The sequence below is a fragment of the Chlorocebus sabaeus genome, chromosome 6 (assembly GCF_047675955.1).
Source record: "Chlorocebus sabaeus isolate Y175 chromosome 6, mChlSab1.0.hap1, whole genome shotgun sequence".
NCBI lineage: Eukaryota > Metazoa > Chordata > Mammalia > Primates > Cercopithecidae > Chlorocebus > Chlorocebus sabaeus.
The window spans coordinates 39,831,963-39,855,113 of NC_132909.1; the positions used below are offsets into that span (position 1 = coordinate 39,831,963).

General features: G+C 42.7%; 1 pseudogene; it reads left to right on the forward strand.

The window, feature by feature from the left end:
• The first annotated feature begins 21,207 nt into the window (after positions 1-21,207).
• Positions 21,208-22,528, forward strand: LOC103234304 (epithelial membrane protein 2 pseudogene; annotated as a pseudogene).
• The last annotated feature ends 623 nt before the right edge of the window (positions 22,529-23,151 follow it).

A 23,151-nucleotide genomic window follows, 5' to 3' on the forward strand; every position in this document is an offset into this window, starting at 1 on the left:
TCAGAGATATAGAAGCAATAGAATGAATGTCTACATCTATATCTATATTTTGTGTGTGTGTGTGTGTGTGTTCATCAGTATAGATGTTAATATATAGAACAAGCCCTTTTGAGTTGCCATAGTGGTGTCTGGCCAACGGGACTTCCTCAGGCATCTGTGGCCTCTGCTTTGGAGAAACCTCTGCTCTTCCACTCACATCATTTAACGGTGGCCCTTGTTGGCAGCAGCAAGCTTCTGCCCCTCAGCAGAGGAAACAGAGTGTTATTCCATCAACACCTTTTTGCCAATCTCCTGTGTGGAGCTCTGCAATGACAGTAACTTACAGAAAGGTCTGGAAGCCTCAGAGCTATTCCTGGCCATCACTGATGCCCCTTACATCCCATGCAACCTTCTGCTCCCCATATCAGACATAGAATTATGTCTGCACAGACCTCCAGCCTGGGATGGCACCAGATAACAGCTCCAGAGCTCAGAACAGTCATTGGGGTAGATGGGTGGTACACCAGCACTTGCCTCCCTACCTTGCCAGCCCTAACCTGGTGTGTAAACACAATGAGCCCACCAGGATCCTAACCTCCCAACAATCTGATCCAGTTCAGAATGGGCCAGCCCAGTCTGGCATTCCCCTACACACAACCTTTAACATTAAAATCCTTTCAGGTCACGGCTTGTGAACATTTCTGCCTTGACACCTGTGTATTTTCAACTCTTAGGCTCATTTTTCACCAGTTTTGACTTCAGTATATCAAGGCCCTGCCTTGCCTAATACAGAGTCTCCACATTTTTATTAGAAATATGTGCATTTTATTAGAAATAAATATGTTCATTTTTATTAGAAGTATGTGTATTTCTTACAATGTTCAGTTGTTTATTAAACCCCTACAGAATTGTAAACACAGTTATAAAACAGTAACATTACAAGAGATTTGTGATAGATACAGAAAAATATACATATATGTATAAATGTGTGTGTGGTGAGGTATAATTTGTAGAATTATGTTATCTATAATTCTAAAGCAACAATATTGGAAAATTGTACTTTAAGAAATGTAGAAACAATATTAAGTATAACAATATCAAACTGCGTTAATCTTAATGTCTATTTTATCTAACATATTACCATCTTTATAATTAATTTGTTAAAGTTACATAAAATGTATTTTTAATTTTTATACATTAATATTTATCTTTTAGTTTTGCATCTTGTAAAAATATCCAATTGAGTAAAGTTAAACAATATTTGACTTTAACAGGAAAAATGAAGCTATATGTTTAATATTATAATGGATATATTTTGAATTGGATTTACCAACCCATGTGTTTTTCAGAAGACCTATTTTCTGATTCTTTCTATTTTAATTTCTTCTGTTAAAATTGTTTAGAAATCTATAACTTACTCTATATTTTGGAGATTGTATACCATTATGTTTCAGTTTTTAACCTAGAAGTTACAGCAGGCTTTTAAAAATTGATCACAGTGTAAAGATATTTAATACCTTCGACCTCCACTTTTACATCTTAAGACATTAAATTACTAATTTATTCACACTCTCCAAACTATTAGTTGATGATATGTATTTTTTATAAATTCTGGGATGCTTCCAGAAGCCACAGTGAACAAGTGAATTAAATTTTAAAACCTGAACACATCTCTGAATGCAGTTCTTAGATTAGAAAACAGAGGCTTGGAGCAGTGACTCATGCCTGTAATCCCAGCACTTTGGGAGGCGGAGGTGGGCAGATCACTTGAGCTCCGGAGTTCCAGACAAGCTTGGCCAATGTGGCATAAACCCATCTCTACCAAAAATACAGAAATTAGCCAAGGTTGGTGGCAAGCACCTGTAGTCCCAGCTACTCGGGAGACTGAGGCATGAGAATCGCTTGAACCCGGTATGCGGAGATTGCAGTGAACAGAGTTCATGTCACTACACTCCAGCCCAAGTGACAGAGCAAGACGCTCTCTCGAAAAGAAAAGAAAAGAAAGAAAAAAAAGAAAAGGAAAGGAAAAAGGAAAAGAAAAAGGAAAGGAAAAAGGAAAAGAAAGGAAAGGAAAGAAAGGAAAGGAAACAGAACATTGCCAAACTGCCAGTGAGCTCCTTGTGCCCTTCTCAGGCAAAAGTCCTAGGAGAAACCACTAGCCTGACTTCTAACAGTATAGGTCACCTGTATTTTCAACTGCTTTGTAGTTTATATATGTGGAATCATGGATTATTTTGTATGCAGATTTTAAATTCTATGTTTAATAAAATTAGTATTATTGCATGTTGTTGTGGCTCATTAAATTGGTGATCATATTCCATTATTTTACCATCAAACAATTAATTTAATCATTCAACTTCAAAGACTCATGTGAGTAGTGTTTATTTTGGAACTATTAGGAATAATAATTGTGTGTAAATTATACAGTGTGTTTCAATGACTTATGAGCCAATTTCTGTGGGCTATATACCCAGTAATCAAGTCATTGGGTCATATGTTTACATTTGTTAAACTTTGAAAGGCAGTGCAAGTTTCAAAAATGCACAAATGTTTACACCACAAGCAGTGTATATGATGTTTGACTTATTCACACTATTGTTAACTATTGATATTTCTTTTCATTTTTATTTTAGCCTTTTGGTTGGTATGTGATTGTAATAGGTAACGACTTTACTTGAATGTTCTTAGTTTCTAACGGGTTGACTATCTTTTCACCTGTTTAATAGTCATTACATCTCTTCTGTTGATTTTACTTATTTGTTTTTATTGTTTTCCATTATTTTCTTATCAATTTGTAGAAGTTACATGTGCTGGATACCAGATTTTTTCTCATAATTACATACATATGTGTGTGTATTTTTGTCTTATTTTTACTGTCTATTCATTGATCATCTAGGCATCCTTGATGAGAATGACCTCTTAACTTTAATATATAATTAAATTTTGCCATTATCTCTTTTATAGTAAAATGTTTTTCCTGACGAAGAAATATTTTATTATAAAAATGGAGAGGTCTTATTTCTTTGTTTCATTCTAATAAAATCATTTTTATTGTGGTAAAAGCACACAACATAAAATTTACCATTTTAATCATTCTCATTGTACTATTCAATAGCAATAAGTGCATTCATAATGTTATGCAATGTTCACCACTATACATTTCCAAACTTTTTATCATTCCAAACAGTCCATTAAGCAACATTTTTCAATATCACCCTCCTTTCAGCCATTAGTATTACCTGTTCTACTTTCTCTATCTTTGAACTTTCTGTTCTAAGTATGTACCTAATATTAGTGGAATGATCCAATATTTATCCTTTTGTACGTGGCTTACTTTACATAATATAATGTCTTCAAGGTTCATCTGTATTGTAGCATGTATCAGCATTATATTTTTTTGAGACAGAGTCTCATTCTGTCACCTAGGCTGGAATCATGACTCACTGAAGCCTCAACCTACCCGACCTTAGGAGATTCTTCTGTCTCTGGTGATCTTCCCCTGTATCTAGGACTACAGGCATACACCATCAAGCCAAGCAAAGTTTTGTATTTTTTGTAGAGATGGGATTTTGCTGTGTTGCCCAGGCTGGTCTCAAATTCCTAGACTCAAGAGATCCTCTTACCCTGGCCTCCCAAGTTTCTAGGACAAGAAGCATGAGACACCATGCCCATCAGCATTGTATTTGTTTTAAGGCTAAATAGTATTCCATTCTGTGTATATACCATATTTTCTTTAACTGTTTATCTCTTAGAAGATATCTGGGTTTGTTTCCACATTTTGTGCTGTCAATGATGTTGTTATAAAGGCTGGTGTAAAAGTATCAGCTTAAGTCTCTGCTTTCAATTATTTTGGATAGACACCTGTGGTGAAATTGCTGGAACACATTGTACTTCTATTTAGAACTTTCTGGTAAATTGCCAAACAATTTTCCACAGTTGAGAATCCATTTTATATTCTCACTAGTAATGCACCAGGGTTCCACTTCCTCCACATCCTAGCCAATAGTTATTTTTCATTTTTGTTGTTTTGGGTTTTTTTATATAGCCACCCTAATAGGTGTAAAGTGGCATTTTGTTGTGGTTTTGATTTGTATTTCTGTAATGACAGGTAATGCTGCACATTTTTCCATATACTTATTGACCCAATGTAGATTCAAATCCTCTTCCCTTTTATAAATGCTGTTGTTATTTTATTGTTGAGTTTTAGGAGTTGTTTATATCCTCTGTTTATGCCTTATGTACCTAATCAGATACATGATATGCAAATCTTTTTTCCCATTCAGTGGCTGTCTTTTCACTCTGCTTTTCTTGTTTTTTGATACAGAAAAGTTCCACATTTTGATTAAGTCCAATGTATCTGCTTCTTATTTTGTTGCATTTGCTTTTGGTGTCACAGTCAAGAAACCATCACCAAATTTAATGTCATGTGATTTTTGCTTATGCTTTTTTCTAAGAGTTTTTAAAGTTTTAATGTTTTTAACTTTTATTTTAGGTTCAGGGTTACATGTGAAGGTTTGTTACATAGGTAAACACGTGTCACAAGGGTTTGCTGTACAGATTATTTCATCACCCAGGTATTAAGCCTAACACCCAAAAATAGTTATCTTTTCTGCTTATCTCCCTTCTCCCACCCTCTACCCTTAAATGGGCCCCAGTGTCTGCTGTTTCCTTCTTTGTGTTCATAAGTTTTTATCATTTAACTCCCACTTGTAAGTGAGGACATGCAATATTTGGTTTTCTGTTCCTCAGTTAGTTTGCTGAAGATAATAGCCTCCAGTTCCATCCATGTTCCCACAAAAAACAAAATCTTATTCTTTTTTTACGGTTGCATAGTGGTTTATGTGTTCCACATTTTCTTTATCCAATCTGTCATTGGTGGCATTTAGGTTGACCATGTCTTTGCTATTGTGAATAGTGCTGCAATGAACATTTTGTATGCATGGGTCTTTATGGTAGAATAATTTATATTTCTCTGGGTGTATATACAGTAATGGGAAAGCTAGCAGAACTATCAAATGGTAGTTCTGCTTTTAGCTCTTTGAGGAATCACCTAACTGCTTTTCACAATGGTTGAACTAATTTACACTTCCTTCAACAGTATATAAGAGTTGCCTTTTCTCCACAGAATTTATTCTCCACCAGAATTTATTTTTTGACCCTTTAATTATAACCATTCTGACTGGTATGAGGTGGAATCTCATGGTTTTGATTTTCATTTCTCTAACGATCAGTGATGTTGAGCTTTCTTTCATATGCTTGTTGACCACATGTACACCTTCTTTTAAGAAGTGTCTGTTCATGTTTTTTTGCCCACTTTTTAATGGAGTTGTTTTTCTCTTGTCATTGCCAGGGATGCAGCTCCTGGGTGGGGGCTTACCCGGTGGGCGTCATGTAATATGTGTGCTGGGCATGTTGGGTTCTGTGCTGTGGGCGGTGTACAAACCCATGTGGTGAAACTTTCCAACCCCTCTGAGAGTCTGGTCTCCTTACTCTCCCACTGGCTAGCCCGAGGCAACCCCTTTGGGGATGTGCTATGCCAGGAGGGCCTCCCTGTGTTGGGCGGCCCTCACCAAGAAACCTTGTACAATTCTTAGTGTTGGATCACTCAGCTCGTGCATTGATGAAGAATGCAGCCAGCTGTGAGAATTAATGTGAATTACAGGACGCACTGATTATCCCTTCCAATGCGCTTGCAGCTCCCTGTTTCTCCCAGGGCTGTGCCTGTCTAAGTCGTCACTTGCTGATCAGTCACCACCAGGGGTGCTTCTGGCCTCCGGGGAGTGCATGGCAGGGGGTTCCCTGGCAGGGCCCGTTGGGCCCTCTGTCCTCCCAAGTGCAGACCTGGTGGTGCCCGCCTCCTTTTCCATCCACACCTTCCCCTCCCCAACCCTCCATGCAAGCCCTTGGAGGGACAACGTGGTAGGGGAAGGGGCGTTGGTTAGGAGGGAGCCCACTGCCTGTGAGAGGGAAAGAAAAGAGAGCCAGCTAGGGCCAAGTTTCTGTGGCTGCCACAGTCTGGGGTCTTCTCGGGAGCTCCCTTGTGCTGCAAGTGGTCCAGTGTTCGCCTGGGCCTGGGTAAAATGTTCCGTGCTGTCGTGCACTAGTTGGTGGGGGTGGGGGATGATTGTGGGGGTGGAAAGTGAGATTGCTTCCTGGTCACCACAGTTCACCACCCGCCTCCAGTTGCAGCCTGCTGTCCCATCTTATTCCTGCTTCTCCCTGCACCCTCCCCTCTCCCGCCCAGCCTGCTGTGCGCTCCCGGGGCCAGAAGTCTGTCCTGAGTGAACTCCCGGTCGGGGTCGAGGCCCAGCCACGTGCTTGACCCTGCCCCCAGCGGTGACCCATGGGAATCGGTGGCAGTGTCCGCCATTGTGTGCTTGCCTCTGGTTCATCGCTGTGCCCTGCCTTGTGGCCCCCCTGAGCTTCCGCATTGGGGCAGGGTGGAGCCACATTCTCAGCCCCGGTCCTCCGGATGTTCAGGGCACTGCGTCTCCCCTGCCCCCAGTTCTTGCTCCTCCCTTCCATGGTCCAGCTCTCGTGCCATCAGCCGCCGGCTCTTCTCTCTCACCCGGAGTTCCCTCTCTGGGCCCACCTCCCGATGGAGTGCCCAGGCTCGCGTCCTCTTTTCCCACCGTTCCTTCCTCCCCTCCTAGACGTGACCTCAGTCTAGACTGGGCGACCCGCTGAATTTAAGCATATTAGTCAGTGGAAGAAAAAAACTAACCAAGATTCCTTTAGTAAATGTGAGTCAATCAGGAGCCCAGTGCCAAATCCCTAGCCCCTTGATGGGATGTGGGAAGTGTGGCGGTATGAAAGACTCACTCCCCAGCGCCACTTATGGGGGCCCAAGTCCTTCTGATTGAGGTCCAGCCAGCCTGTAGACGGTGTGAGGTTATTAGCAGCCCTCGGCTGCCAGGCCTGGGTCTTCCCAGAGTCGGGTTGCTTGGCAATGCATGGTAATGCAACCTAAGGAGGGTGGTAAACTCTATCTAAGGTTAAATACTGGCACGAGACCACAATTGTCAAGTACTGTAAGAGAAAGCTGAAAAGAACTTTGAAGACGTGAACAAGAGGACATGAAACAGTTAAGACTTAAATGAGTAGGGTCCATGTAGTTTGATGGAGGATTCAAACCGGCAGCGGGTGGGGCTGTGCCAGTGGTCTGGCGGATCTTTCCTACCTCCCCTTCCTCCCAAATCCTCCAATCACCGTCCCTCCCCAGCCACCCCTCCTCCTCCTTAGAGGTGGTAGGCCCCAGCCTGTGCGGGGGTGAATGGTTGGGCTGGTGGAGAGAGTTGGTGGGGGACTGTCCCCCAGTCGGCGACTGACCACCGCTGGGTGCATTTCTACTGTGGTGCTGCGCCGTGACTGACTTTGGGATGACTGGGAAGGCCAGGCAGGGAAGGTGGCCCGGGGGCCCTGTTCTCCCCGTCCCTCGGAAGAGGGGGCGGGGTGGGCTCTCCGCAGCAGCAGCACTCCCTGAATCCCAGGGCTGAGAGAGTGAGACCCGTTGCCGTGCTCGCCCCTTCCTGGCGCCCACTCCAGTGGGGGCTACCCATGAGGGGTTCCCCAGTGGGGTTGTGACAGCGTCCCTCTAGGGGGCTGGGTCACTCCTCCCACGGTATAACTGCTCTCCTGCCCCTTCCCTGCCCCCAGTGAGGAGGCCGCATAGGAGCGGGTGGGGCTGACCGTGGTGTGCCCCAGGCTGGTTGTCCTGTCGGACCTGCGAGGTCTTTTCCGCCATGCACTCCTCCCAAAAGAACAGTGGAACGAGTTGGAATCCCGAGGCCTCTCCAGTTTGCCGAGGGTGCATCACCAGCCAGTCTTGTCGGTCACACTGCAGAGGTGGAGCAAGAGAACATGTTGTTAGGCCCCAAGAGATGATGAACTATGCCTGGGCAGAGGAAGCCAGAGGAAACGCTGGTGGAGGTCTGTAGCAGTGCTGACGTGTAAATTGGTCGTCTGATCTGGGTATGGGGCAAAAGACTAATCGAAACATCTAGTAGATGGTTGCCTTTGAAGTAATTCCTAAGGATAGCTGGCACTTTGGCAAAAACCCCATGCCACGCAGTTATCCGGCAAAGCGAATTGATTTGTCTTGGGGCGGAAACAATCTTAACCTATTCTCAAACTTTAAATGGGTAAGAAGCCCGGTTTGCTGGTGTGGAGCCGGTCATGGAATGCTAGTGCCTAAAGGGCCACTTTTGGTAAGCAGAACTGGTGCTATGGGATGAACTCAACGTGGTGTTAAGGTGCCTGATGCTGATGTTCATCATACCCCAGAAAACAGTGGACAGCAGGACAGTGGCCATGGAAGTCAGAATACACTAAGGAGTGTTTAACAACGAATCAACTAGCCCTGAAAAATGAATGGTACTGAAGCATTGGACCCATATCCAGCCGTTGCCAATGGTTAAGAGTGGACAGGAGTGGTGAGGGTTGTTGCCCCCGCTGGAGCCCTGCGGATGCTATGCTGCTATGAGTAGGAGGACCTCTGTGGTGAGACTTAAAGCCTAGGGCGTGAGCCTGGGTGGAGCTGCCTCAGGTGCAGATCTTGGTGGTAGTAGCGAATATTCAAATGAGAATTTTGAAGGATGAAGTGGAGAAGGATTCCAATTGAACATGGGTCAGTGGGTCCTGAGAGATGGGCGTGTGCCCTTTTGAAGGGATGGATGATGACTCCCGTTGCCCTCACTGATCGAAAGGGAGTCAAGTTCAGATTTCTGAATCCAGAGTGGCAGAGATGGGCGCCAGTGAGGGATTCAGGGAGGTAGTGCAACTGATCCTGGAGAAGCTGGTGGGAGTCCAGGGGAGAGTTCTTTTGTGAAGCGCAGGGCACCCTGGAATGGGCTAACCCTGAGAGGGGCCTGTGCATTGGAAAGCAAGGTGGTTCAGGCCCTTGAAAATCTAGGGGAGACGGTATAAATCTCACACTGGGCTGTAACCATATCCACAGCAGATCTCCAAGGTGAACACTCTCTGGCATGTTGGAACAATATAGGTAAGGGAAATCGGCAAGCGGGATCGGTAAATTCAGGACAAGGATTTGTTTGCTCCAAGAGCTTCGCTGGTCCTGCTGGGGGTGAAGCAGGGATGGGTGCAGCCCTTGGCTGGATGAGGCGGTGCTGCTCCTCCCCAGCACTAGGGACACCCCTCTGCAGCCATCCCCCACCCCACCCCGCCCATATCTGCCTCTCCCCCATCCCTCCCCCTTGCTATTGCCAGTGCCTAGCAGCCAACTTAGAATTGGTGCAGACCAGGGGAATCCGACTATTTAAAACAAAGCATGATGAAGGCCAGTGGTGGCTGTTGACACTATGTGAATTCCACCCAGTGCTCTGAATGTCAAAGTGAAGAAATTCAATGAAGCCACTGGTAAAGGATAGCAGTAACTATGACTCTCTTAAGGTGTAGTCAAATGCCTCCTCATCTAATTAGTGATGCGTATGAATGGATGAGCGAGATTCTCACCGTCCCTACCTGCTATCCAGTGAAACCACAGCCAAAGGAATAGGGTTTGACCGAATCAGCAGGGAAAGAAGACCCTGTTGAGACTGACTCCAGTCTGGCACGGTGAAGAGACATAAGAGTTGCAGAATAAGTGAAAAGCCCCCAGCAGCCTTCTGTCACTGTGAGGGGATGGGGTGGGGTCCACCGGCCTTGTGGGCTGCAGGTGAAATGCCACTACCCTGATCATTTTTTCACTGACCTGGTGAGGGGGAAGGGGATGAGCTACAAGGAACTCTCACTTTTGGCGCCAAGCACTTGACCACGTGCTGGCTTGCTTGGTGTGACCTGCTCCAGGAATAGTACCAGGTGCAGAGTTGGACTGGGGCGGTACACCTGTTGAATGGTAATGGAGGTGTATGAAGGTGAGTGCAGGGAATACAGAAACCTCCCATGGAGCCAAAGGGCAGAAGCTTGCTTGCTCTTGATTTTCAGTACAAATACAGACCAGAAAGTCAGATATTGATACTAACAGTGAGAGAAGAAACTTACATACAAGGATAAACTTTTTTACCCTATAAAGTATATCTAAAGAGTACACAAATAAAGATATAGTCTTGCAAACATTCTGCTACATTATGATTTACAAAGAAAACATTGGTCTTTGTTGCTCACTTCAATGAATATCATTCATTGCCATTTCCAGTTTGACCTTTTCCTTTATTTTGTACATACGGACAGAGATGAACCAGCCCCAGTTCAAGGAGGTAACACCTATGGCAATCTGCAGCAATAGCTGGGCAGTTTATTAAGGCTTCACTTTGTGGTTAAATACCTAAAAGTTACACAATTAGCTAGTTAGTTACCAAACCACGTAGGGCCAGGTTATGTGGCCAAATCTATAAAAGGAAGGATGACCTTCTCCAACTAAATACAGGAATGAATAGCAATCTGTTATTGCCTCCCCCAGTACCCCTTAAGGTAGGGAAACAAATAAACAAACAAAACCCTGGTATTAGCCACGGACCCTCCAAGACCCTCATTGCAGGTGGTTGGCTATTGTAACCCCCTGGAGGGTCTGCAGTATGACCAATCTTTTACTTTTTGAGCATTTAATGTGTGGCCTCCATGATAGACCATCCATAGTTGAATGGCCAGAGAAGGGACCCTCCTCCGGGAGACATATGTACTGTCTATGTGGCTATCATGAGCTCCCCTGTAACTTTGGCACAGGTAGAGGATCCAAAAGAACCATGGAGAGCAGATAAGATGTGGTACCATCGCCCAGGGCAGAAGCCCTCAGTGGCTGTATTGTTATCCAGAGATAAAAAGTTGGCCTGTATTTTGCCTAAGGAATGTGATTTGCCCCTGTTAGTACCTGTGCCTGCTTTGTCATACCAGTCATAGGTTGGCATGCTCAAACAGCATCGTGAAATGGGCCCACACCAACACCAAGGTGACCAACGTCTCCAACTGTTGGATCTGCACTGCCTTTCCAGCAGCAGCTGCAGACAACTTCCCCTGGCACATGCATCTAGCTTCTATGAGGAACTAGACATAGCTAGAGGCTTGGGGTCCCACGGACAATTGGTGGGATGCAACACGGAAGGCTTTGGACAGGGGATGTCTCAGAACCCATGGCCAGCCTGTCCCCTGGCTGACTCATAGCATCCATAATGGATGGGGCTGGCTGTTGGGGGCCGCACCGGGGGTGGTGGAGAATGAAAGAACACACACAAAGACAAAGACACACAGAGAACATGGCGGCCGCACTCAGAGCCTCCGCCTCACTTTATTTATATTCCATAAACTTCAGGTCAGCAGAAAGAATGCAATGCAAAACAAACTTTCTTTTCCCACATGTAACCTTCTACTCAGTACCTTGTTTCTATATTCTTTCTTATCTACCCGCCTTCTTGGCGCCTACGGGAGTTCATTAAAAGTTCAGTTGGAGATACTGTCCTTGAGCCTTATCTATTCTCAGCATACTGTTTTCAAAGGCCCCTGCATTTCCCCCCTTTTAATTTTGTTTTGCCTCAATCCTAAAAAGGTAGCCCATATTTGTTCCTGTGTTTTCTTTTGTTTTTGGTGGCGACGGAGGGAGCATTGAATCACCAAAAGAAGTAGACACAAACCAAGTGCCCAAAGCAATATACTTCCAGAGATTGTAGAAATCCATGTTTTTATCTGAGTCCATGGGTTAAAGGCAGCAAGGCGCTGCCCCAGCTCCTGCAAGGTTACAGTTCCAGACAGCACATGTAATTGTTGTCGAAATGCTTCGGAAATGTTCTGAGTGAGCTCTTGAATGTCCAAACTAATATTTTTATGGTCAATTAATAATTTTCGGATTACAGTCCAATTTTGAGAGATGTTAAAAGGCACAGGCATTACACAAAATTGAGTGGAATTCCAATCACATTGTAATGTTACCCGAGTACTGAGTACAGTGAGCTGATCTCCAAGCCATGTCAACGCTTGCTCCATGTTGTCCAATCTTTCAGCAAGTTGAGAATCAATGTTTCGTTGTTGAAGCCATAACCGGTGAGATTGTTCATGCCATTGCTGCACAAATTCAGCATTTTGTATGCTTTGATGAAGAGCGAGCCCTGCTACAGCCGCAGTGGAGGCAATGGCAACAAGACTCATCACCGAGGCAATTATAAGTCCAAGGGCACGGAGGGTTCGCTGAAGAGAAGTCCAAATATAAGTTTCAAGAGGTGATGCCCCCCACGGTCGCGTAAGATTAACAGGTAGCCAAATTTCCTTACGAGCCCTGAGGATATAAATATCCCCAGCAAAGTTGTGCCACCAAGAATGATTGAGGCAAGACAAAAATGTACACGTATTTGTACAATTAACAATTCCCGTATTATTATCCCATATCAAATTCCCTGCTAATAATAGGTAGGGCTTACGGACACAAGCAATAATATATCAAGAGGTATTCCGATATAACTGAATATGAAAGGAATTAGTTGGGTTAGAAAGATTAAGAGACATATTCACCACAAAAGTGCTAATGGCATCGCCTGCAGCTAACAACTTCCAAAGATGACTCTGTACTTAGGCCTCCTTCACACCATACCAAGGTTTCATTATTGTTAGCAGCAATACTTTTATTTACCCGGTGCCATTTCAAAGGTATGTGACTAAATTTTATTTGAAAATCACTGTGCACACTTCAATCAGTTATTTGCATCCCATTGTATTCTAATAAAATCCGGGTTTTATTTCCCCGACATAGTTGCCACTCCAGCACCTCAATATTAGGAGAAACCTCTGGAATAGGACAAAAAAGTAAAGAACTAGGAATAGTTTCATTACTATATACAGTATGATTATAATAACAGTATTAGCAGCCACATAACTATGATTATAGCGAACAACCCAGGCTTCATACGATTTTCGGAGACAATGAGAATTATTTCCCATGCATATTGGAAGTTCTTCCACTCCAAATTGGTATGTGTTGTTTATAATTTCCGTTTCCTGTTCTATATTGTCCTTGTCTATATAGGGGGACGGCATTCAAGTAGTGTCATTGGTGAAAACCTTAATTTCCGCCTCTCCCCAGGCGACTCCCTGATACAAGGGTGGAAAGGGAATATAAGTGCAATATTCATACAAAGCCTCACTAAGGGAAATAAGTCCCCCGCCGAGGCACATCCAACAAAGGAAGAAATGCATGCTGAATCCAGTTTTCTTTTCAACAGGGTTTCAATCATCTTGTAGGAAACCACTCAGGTCCGCTCCCTGTAAGGACAAGAGCATAGCCCCATTCCTGTTTTAGAACTTGCCCTTGAACATACTTACCTTCTTCATTAGGATACCAAATCTTTAAATTGTCAGTGGGGACTATCACCGAGAGAGGTGAGGAAAGATGAGTTACGACAGCGGAGTCTTGCAACTGTCTCCATTGATTCAAAAAATAATTAAAGTAAAAAGAACCTTCAAAATCAAAAAAATTAAGGTAGAAAGGTTAACCTTCAAAAAAATGTGGTTTTTTGGGGGGGCTCATTTCCCCCTTTTTGTTTTAATAGTTGAGTTTTTAAAGTTAAATTTGCGCGCTCGATGATGGCTTGACCTTGACTGTTGCCCGGGATCCCGGTGATATGTCGAATATTGTATTGCTGTAAGAAAACTTGTAATTTATGAGAGAAATAGGCAGGGGCATTATCAGTTTTAAGTATAAAAGGAATGCCCATAATGGCAAAACAAGCTAAGAGATGTGTAATAACAGAATCAGCTTTCTCAGATGGCAACGGAGTGGCCCATTGAAAATGAGAAAAAGTATTAATGGTATGATGAACATACTTTAATCATCCAAAAGAAGGAATATGTATAACATCCATTTGTCAAATTTGATTAACTTGAGTACCTCTCAGGTTAACTCCAGGATGGAAGGATGGAATGCTCAAAGGAGCACAGAAAGGACAAGCTCGAATAAGAGAACAAGCTTATTTATGAGTTAAATGAAACCGTCGTTGAAGGCCAGAACTATTAGTGTGATGTAGAACATGTTCTTGTTCTGCAGCCTGCAAGTGGCCAATTAGAAGTGAATCAATCTGAGTATTTCCATGAACTAATGGTCCAGGCAATTGAGAATGAGAAAGAAGATGAGTGATGAATAAAGGAGCTCGACGTTGGCTCAAAGTAGAAAATAACAAGGAAAAGAGTTTTTGAAGAGAAGAAGTAGCACAAAGAGGTAAAGTGGCCTGAAAAATATAAGAAGTAACATAAACGGCATATTGAGAATCACTAACAATATTTCAACCAGTAGTAGGGAAATTAAGTAAGACCATGAGAATAGTAAACAATTCTCCCTATTGCACCGAGGGATAAGGATAAACTGTAACTCAAGATTGATGAAGCTTCTTGCCAAGAATCAGAAGTTGTAAGAAGATAAATGATCTGACTATGAGTGAATTGAGAGATAATTAAGGAAGGATCTCCTCCCCAAAGTTGTCGACAGTGATGCCGTCCTTTGATGATCAGTTCAGCTAAACGATCGATATAAGTAGCCAAGTGTTTAGATGTTTTATTGGACAAAAAGATCCATTTTAGCAGCTGATTGGTCTGATGAATCATTCCTGTAGGAGAATGTAAAGTATGAAATAAACAAAGGGAAAGGGGAACATCGGGAAGGATATAATGTAAATGAGCCTTTTGAAGTTGCTCTTCCACAAGCTGGAGTTCCTGTAAAGCCAAAGGAGTTAAATGACGTGAGCTGTCCAAGTGATTGTCTCCTTCTAGAATAGAAAAAAGATGTTGTAACTGAATAAAGAAAAAACAATTTTTGAGATCTATGACCATTAATTTTTAACTTTGTGGGATAAAGGCAGGATTAGGAAGACCAGGCTGTAAACTTTCCCTAGGTTTAATGTAAACATTTATAGTTTTAAGACAAGACAAAGACGGGAATTCCATGCAGAAATACGTGGCTTTATATTCCTCTCGGCCATTTGTTTTTTGACTTACTCTTTTAGAGTCCTAAGTATTTCTTTAAATAATGGTCACTGTTTCACATAAATAGGAGTGGTGGCTATGAGTTTAAAGGATTGTAGCCCATTTTGAACATCGTATTTTTGGCAGCTGAGGAAATATGAGGAATGTTTTAAAAAGCAGCAAATTGTTGTGAAAGATCTTGTTCCCAAAAATTAATATTGATAGGAACAATATAAAAATAAAAAAAAACACTTGACCTTGTTAACCTTTAGGACCGACACAGGTTAAAGGTTCTACGTCTTGATAAACCACAGAAGCAGCACCCAAGCCAGTGAGTATAACTGCAACTTGTCTTTTTTCCTATTGTATAGGCCTCTAATTTAAACAAATAATAGACATATTTACCACCGTATCAATTAACCCTTTAAAAACTATTTCATTAATGTGCAAAGAACATAAGGGCTTTTGATTAGAAACTAAAGTTTCCCAAAAAACAGTTTTTTCTGTGCTACCAAACCCTCCCTATTGAGAATACATTCCCCTGCCTCTAGGCATATAAATTGTGAGACTTAAACCATAATAAGACTTTTATTAGTAACATTATGTCCTTTTGGCAAAGGGCCACACTCTCTAATAGCTAATTTATATACTCCTCTATTAGGAGACAAAGTATAAGGCTGAGTAATAACTAAGTCAGCAGCGGCGCTCTGCTTAGTTGCCACATAAAGCTGAGAAACTGGGGTAAGGTGTGGGATCCTTAAGGAGGACTTGAATTTATTCCTTGATGTTGTAGGCCATTGCTCACTGGGTATTGTATGCAGATTTAGTCAATAACAAATATTTGTAAACAAATAAGGTGATTACAGGTACAGAAATTCAGTTCGTAGTTTACTATTCAATAGAGTATCTGCTTTGTAAAAGATGGTGGACCACAAAATACTCAACGGATTTTGGTTTTCAAAACACAATGATGCTATCCAAGGCTAAATGGATACTTGAAATTGGGATTGGATCTGGTGCTGAGATACAACTTTTACTTAGTTATTGATTTTTCTTTCCTCCGATTATTCCAAGGAGGGTGACTACCATTTTTGTACTTTATAGAGCAGTCTAGAGGAAAGGGTTAAGCATGTAAGCTCTGGGGACAGAAAGTCATATTTTCAAAATATAATAGCTATATGACCTTGGATACATTTATAAAACTGTCTTAACTCTGTTTTCCTGTCTACAAAATGGTAATTATTATAAAATTTGTCAGTCTTAAAGGGATGTTGGAAGAACTAAATGCAAGTGAAGATTTTTTCACAGTAGTAGACACATAGTAAGTACTCAGTATACTATGGCTATTATTACTGTTGTTATTGTTAATATTACGTCTATTAATTTTAGCTCTTTAATGTAACAAGTGCAGAACCATAATCTCACATCCTTCAGAGTCATGCTGATCTTGTATTTTTTGGTCCTTGGACTAGTTTAGTGATTTATTACAAGAAACCTAGTTAGTTTGTGCATTCTTTTCCTTTCTTATATTTCTCATTTGTAAAGACTGATAAACCAACTACACTTTCAGACCTGGTGACATAAATTGTTGGGGCCCCAAGCCTGTGGGCCCCGGCTCCCATTTCCCAGGAGAGGAGACAGTAAATTTCCACTTTTATCAGTTTTGAAATGACATTTATTTGTCCAATGTCGACCTTTACCACAACATTTGTACACCTCTGAAGGCAGCTTTCTGCCTTGAGGGATAAAAGTGTTCAATTTTTATGACATTCTTTTTTGAAATGTCTAGGTTTACCACACTGAAAGCAAACACCTTGTTTGTTATTTCCTTTTAAGGCTTTAGACAAAGCTCCAGCAAATAATTGAGCATTATAAATAGCCCCTCCAACACTAACACAAGTTTTAATATATTTATCTAAATTGGCCCCATTGGCCTTTAATGATTTTAACAATTTTTGACAGTCAGCATAAGCATTTTTAAAAGACAACGTTTGTAACAAAATTTTTGAAGCAAGGTCAGCACCCACAATTTTCAAGACAGCATCCTGAAGACGGGCTACGAAATCTGAATATTGTTCATTTGTGCCCTGTAAAATCTTCACAGAGGAAAGGGAAGATTTTCCTGTTATCTCTACCTTATTTTAGGCCCTTAAAAACAAAGTCTTGATTTAAGTAAGGGCAACATCTTCTAGACCAGCCTGAGCACTAAGAGTAGCATATTGGCCCGTGCCTGTGAGTTGTTCCTCAGTGGCTCCTGGGGGATCACACATAACATTTTTTCTAGCCTGTACATGCACCTTGTTCATTTGCCAGCTGTGCAATTGTAACCACTGAGAACGATCAAGAAAAGCCTTCCCCAAAGTCTTCCAGTATATAGAAATTATCAAATTTTCTGATGAAAAAATATCAAGAAGACCAAGGATAGGGGTTCATAGTTAGAAATGGCAGCTTTCATTTCTTTTTAAAAATTTAATTTGTAAGGCATTAAATTGGACATTATTGCCACCATTTGAAAACTAAGCATTAGGAGCAAAAGAAGCACAAATAATTGGAAACAGATCCAGCTCCTTAAAAATTTTTTTTTTTTTTTCACAGAGAACATTTATTTTTAATTCACAAAATGATACATGTTAACTCTAAGCTGGAAAACACGGATCACTAAGTGATTTTGTGCGAAGCAAACAACAAAATCATTAACACAGAAGTTATACCAAAAATGCAAAGGAGCCTTCCCACCTCTGCACAAAACAACAAAAGCCCAAAAGTTGTTAGGCTGAGACATTTCAAAGTAAATTATTTTATGACCTCAAGAAAAAGATCATATCAAAGCTATTTTATCAGTTCCAGGAAAGTTTCCAAAATGTTTAATCAAGTCAGCATAAAAAGGATACCAAAATCTAGGAGAAAGCGCGTAATAAAATAAAATGCTGCAAAACACAGTTCATCCTCAGTTATATCAGTGAAATATCCTAAATTAAAGACTTGCCGATAGAATGCAGCAAAAACAGAGACAGAGCAAGAAAGGACGCCGAGCAGGAGCCCGAGGTTCATGGTAAGAAAACAAGTGGCTGAGCAGCTGGAGAGAAAGCAGCCCGGGGGATTCGGCCACGTGACGTGCGGTCGACCCTGCGGCAGGGACCCGCCAGGCTGCCCGCCCCTCAGCACCTCAGCCCCTCAGCCCCCTCAGCCGTCTCAGCCTGTTGGGGGCACTGAGAAAATTTTGCCAAAGGTAAAGATAAGGAAGCCCGGGGGTTGGAGGCACTGGAAAATTCTCTTTTAACAGGGCAGAAGGAAAAGAAACAGGGAAAGCTCACAAAGGTGAATTAGAAGAATGTATCTGTAATATTTGTTGAAGCATTTCCATAATACACTGCATGTCAGAATTTCCCTTAGAAGAAGGAAGAGCTGGCTTTTTCTCTTCTCCCCCTTTTGCTACCCTGGCACAAATGGGCTCCATTTCAGATTTATTTTATTTTATTTTATTTTTCCAAATCCTCAGATACCTTTCCTCCTGTGGCTACATTACCACACTCCGAATCAGTCTCAAGTAACTCTAATGTCTGAGTGATAGAGTTACACAAGGTCCACAATTTTAGAGGCATAATATCCCCTAACTGGAGAGCTCTAAGCAAAGCTTTTACTACCTGTAACCATTTTTTCCGATTCAGCTGCACTTTAGTCTGATACTGAAACCAGTAACAATGTTATTCAACATGGGCAAACAATCGCTTCAAAGTCTTTTTCTTTCACTTCTACTCCCATAGACAGCAACAGTCCTTGAAACAGCCATAAATATTCTGAGGCCAGAGAGATGGAATTCCCATAATGAAAGCTTAAGAAGGTTCCCTTTAACAATATCTGAGCCTTACCTGCTCCTAGGGGGTTCCCCTTCTTGTTCTCCCCTACTCACCCGTGCTGACCCTGCTCGCTGCGCCACTTGTTGGGGGCCGCACCGGGGGTGGTGGAGAATGAAAGAACACACACAAAGACAAAGACACACAGAGAACATGGCGGCCGCACTCAGAGCCTCCGCCTCACTTTATTTATATTCCATAAACTTCAGGTCAGCAGAAAGAATGCAATGCAAAACAAACTTTCTTTTCCCACATGTAACCTTCTACTCAGTACCTTGTTTCTATATTCTTTCTTATCTACCCGCCTTCTTGGCGCCTACGGGAGTTCATTAAAAGTTCAGTTGGAGATACTGTCCTTGAGCCTTATCTATTCTCAGCATACTGTTTTCAAAGGCCCCTGCAGCTGGCTAATGGGAGAACACGTGGTGCCCCTAGTTCAGGTTCCACGATGCACAGAGCAGCACTGGGGTAAAAACACTGTGAGATGGTTGCCTGCTGAGATTTGTGCCAACATAATACTTGTCACCAAACCAAGGGTGTGGTGGAACAAGTGCCCTTACCAAGGCTGGGCCCCCATGGACTTTGTGACCCCTGGGAGTTTATGGTTGTGTGGGGACACAGGATGGCCATATCTGCCAGTCAGTTGAACTGGATGTTGTACCTGGGGGTGGCCCTATGTGCCTGCCACTGTTCTTCCCACACTGCCTAGTCATCCGTATAACTGGGAGACACTGCATCCTGCTTTTGGTGAGTGCGTTGGGCCCCCGGGTGGTTCTATCCCTTAGCAACGACTATCCCTGGACCAGGTGCCATTACTGTAGGAAAGCAGGTTGCAGCCTTTGCGGAGGACACAGCTCAGGCGCTGAGTTATACCTCTTTTTGTTAACTGATGAAGTTGATCCGATCAGGAAGGTGGGGCTGCAAAACCAGATGGCCTTAGACATAGTCATAGTTGCCCAAGGTGGCACCTGTGCCCTTGTAGGGACACAATGTTGTACATTTATCCCTGACAGCCACTGGAACATAATGACAACTTTACAATGGGTGTCACAGGGGATTAAGACAATTGAACACCTTACTGATGAACCCCTGCAGAGATGATGGGTGTCTCTGGGCTCTGGCTTATGTTGGGCTTTCATAATCACGGGTAGCATAACAGGAACATTAGTGGTAGATTGTTGCTATCTGTGTGAATAACCACCAAAGAGGATCCCCTTGGCCTAGGGGGGTGGAGTGTAAGAAATATGACTGTACTGCAGCCAACCAGGCATAGGGCGCAGGGATATGCCAAAGTAAACGTTCTGGATGACTAAACGGGTTTGTGGCACAGGCACACAGTTCCATGTTTTCTATAATCATAGCCATATAGACATAACATAGAGAAGCTCCCCACCTGGCTGTCAGCCACTATTGTTTGTGTAGTGTATAAATGTAACACTGACCCTATGAAGGGGCTGCTGAATTAAGCCATGTCTCATTTACCTGCTGTCTCTCGAGTGTTCTTCCAGCTCCCTGCCCCACATCCACCCACTCCCCTCAGCTCTCAGCTAGGGATGGAACCTGACCCTGAGCATGACAGTATTTTTATATCCAGGTCTATCTGTCATTATTTCAATATGTATACAGAATAAAGATATAACATTTCAAAGTTTTAATAGGTATTTTTACTGATAGTAATATAAAAATAAACTTCCATACCTGTAAAATCTTATTTGTTATTTAAAGTATATCCACAAGAGTAAACAAATGGAAGAATACTCTGACATAAATTTTGCTGCACTTAATGTGTTTAAAGAAAGTATTTGTTTGCTCGGGTGTGGTGGCTCATACCTGTAATTCCAGCACTTTGGGAGGCCAAGACTGGCGAATCACTTGAGGTCAGGAGTTTGAGACCCCGTAAACATGGTGAAACCTTGTGTCTACTAAAAATACAAAAATTAGCTGGGCATGGTGGTGGGCGCTTATAATCCCAGCTACTCAGTAGGCTGAGGCACAAGAATCATTTGAACCCAGGAGGCAGGAGTTGCAGTGAGTCAAGATCGTGCCGCTGCACTTTAGCCTGGGCAAGAGAGCAAGACTCTGTCTCATAAATAAATAAATACAAAAAGAAAATAGTTTTTGTTGCTCCAATCTGTGAGCAAGAAATTTACTAAAACCACAGGTGACATTCAATGCCAAGTCAAAACTGTTTATTTTCTTTCTGATTAACACAGGAACCGAGATAAACTAGCTTTAAATTAAAGGCCCAAACCCAAGTTTGAAAATGCTGACTAATTCCATTGAAAGGTTACATCTTTTCAGGAGCTCTTTATTTTGAACATGTGACATTGGAATACAATCTGGTAATTAGTTAGGTTGGCTGAAGAAGTGACTTATTGGATAGGGGTAGAAAAGCCAAGGTCTAAGCCAGGTATGGTCGCTCACGCCTGTAATCTCAGCACTTTGGAAGGCTGAGGTGGACGGATCATGAGGTCAAGAGATTCAGACCATCCTGGCCAAGATGGTGAATCCCCGTCTCTACTAAAAATACAAAAATCAGCAGCCGGGTGCGATGACTCACATCTGCAATCCCAGCACTTTGGTTGGCTGAGGTGGGCGGATCACAAGGTCAGGAGTTTAAGACCAGTCTGGCCAATATGGTGAAACCCTGTCTCTACTAAAATACAAAAAGTAGCCGGGCGTGGTGGTGGGCATCTGTAATCCCAGCTACTCAAGAGACTGAGGCAGGAGAATCACTTGAATCTGGGAGGTGGGGATTGCAGTGAGCGGAGATCATGCCACTGCACTCCAGCCTGGGTGACAGGGGGAGATTCCGTCTCAAAAAAAAAAAGAAAGAAAGAAAAAAGGAAAGTTAAGGTCTGTGAATTTAAGATAGCCTGCAATACTGAAAGAAAATTTCAGATTCCTTTGCACACTTTAAAGATTTATTAACAGATATAATATATGTAGCTAGATAAACATATGCAAATACATACAGATATATAAAGATATCCATGTAATATCCGTTTATGAGTATGTTTTGTAAAAAAATAAATAAATAACCAAATTAAAAGTAAGTCAGGAGAGAGCTTCAAAACAGCCTGGCGGCCTCACCTCGCATCCCAGCCTGTCCATCCGTCCGGCAGCCAACGCGGCACATCCTGCTCTAGGCTTTAAACGTGACCACTTGCCTCCCCTGCTCTGTGAAAATGTTGGTGCTTCTTGCTTTCATCATCACTTTCCACATCAACTCTGCAGCCTTGCAGGTTCATCACCACTGTCAATAATGCCTGGTGGGTAGGAGATGAGTTTTTTGCAGATGTCTGGAGATTATGTACCAACAACAGGAATTATACAGTAATCAATGACACGTTTAAAAAGTACTCCATGCTCCAGGCGGTCCAGGCCACCGTGATCCTCTCCACCATCCTCTGCTGCATTGCCTTCTTCATCTTCATGCTCCAGCTCTTCCGCCTGAATCAGGGAGAGAGGTTTGTCCTAACCTCCATCATCCAGCTAATGTCATGTCTGTGCGTCATGAATGTGGCCTCCATTTATACAGACAGGCGTGAAGACATTCATGAGAGAAACATGGAATTCTATTACCTGACCAAAGAAGATAGCAATGGCTACTCCTCCATCCTGGCATGGGCGGCCTTCACCCGCACCTTCAGCAGCGGCATGATGCCCCTGATACTGAGGAAGGGCAAATGGAGTTCCGGAGCTTGGCTGCTTTTGCTGCAGTACAGAATCCACATTCAGATAACCATTTTGTATATAATCATTATTTTTTTGAGGTTTTTCTAACAAATGTGTTGTTTCCTTTAAAAGCCAAAAAAAGAAAAAGAAAAAAATTCAAAAAGGAGAAGAGTTTTTGCATTCTTGAGTTCAGAGAATAGACTATGAAGGCTGGTATTCAGTACTGCTGTGCACTCAAAAGTCTCAAGACACAAACAAAGCCCCAGCAAAGCTCAAATCCAAAAGTGCTTGGTGGGACATTTCTTAACCATAGGGCTGTGAAGGGAGGAGATGAGAGGCTGGGAAAGTCAGGTCTCTGGGGATGTGCTTCCTATAGGTTTTAACTGGCTCAAGCTCCTCCCAAATCGCTCTGCTAGTGGTGGGTGAAAGGGGGTGAGGTGGGTTGCAGGAGAGGAATGACAGTTTCCTGAAAGGTTTAGCCCAAGTTCCAAGTGAGAAGCAGGTGTCGTCCCTGACATTCTGTCTGTATCCAAACCAGAGCCCAACCAACCCTCCTGTATAGGGGCGGGTCAGAAAAAGTTTCACCTAAATTTGCTGACAGTGTCACCTGCTTGCCTTAGGAATGGTGATCCTTTACCTGCATGCCAGATTTATACTCACCCTTTGGCAAAACCTACAGTCCCCCCGCGCCCCCCCAGACCTATAGAATCAGTCTTCAAGGGATGAGGCCAGTGAATCTGCTCCCTGG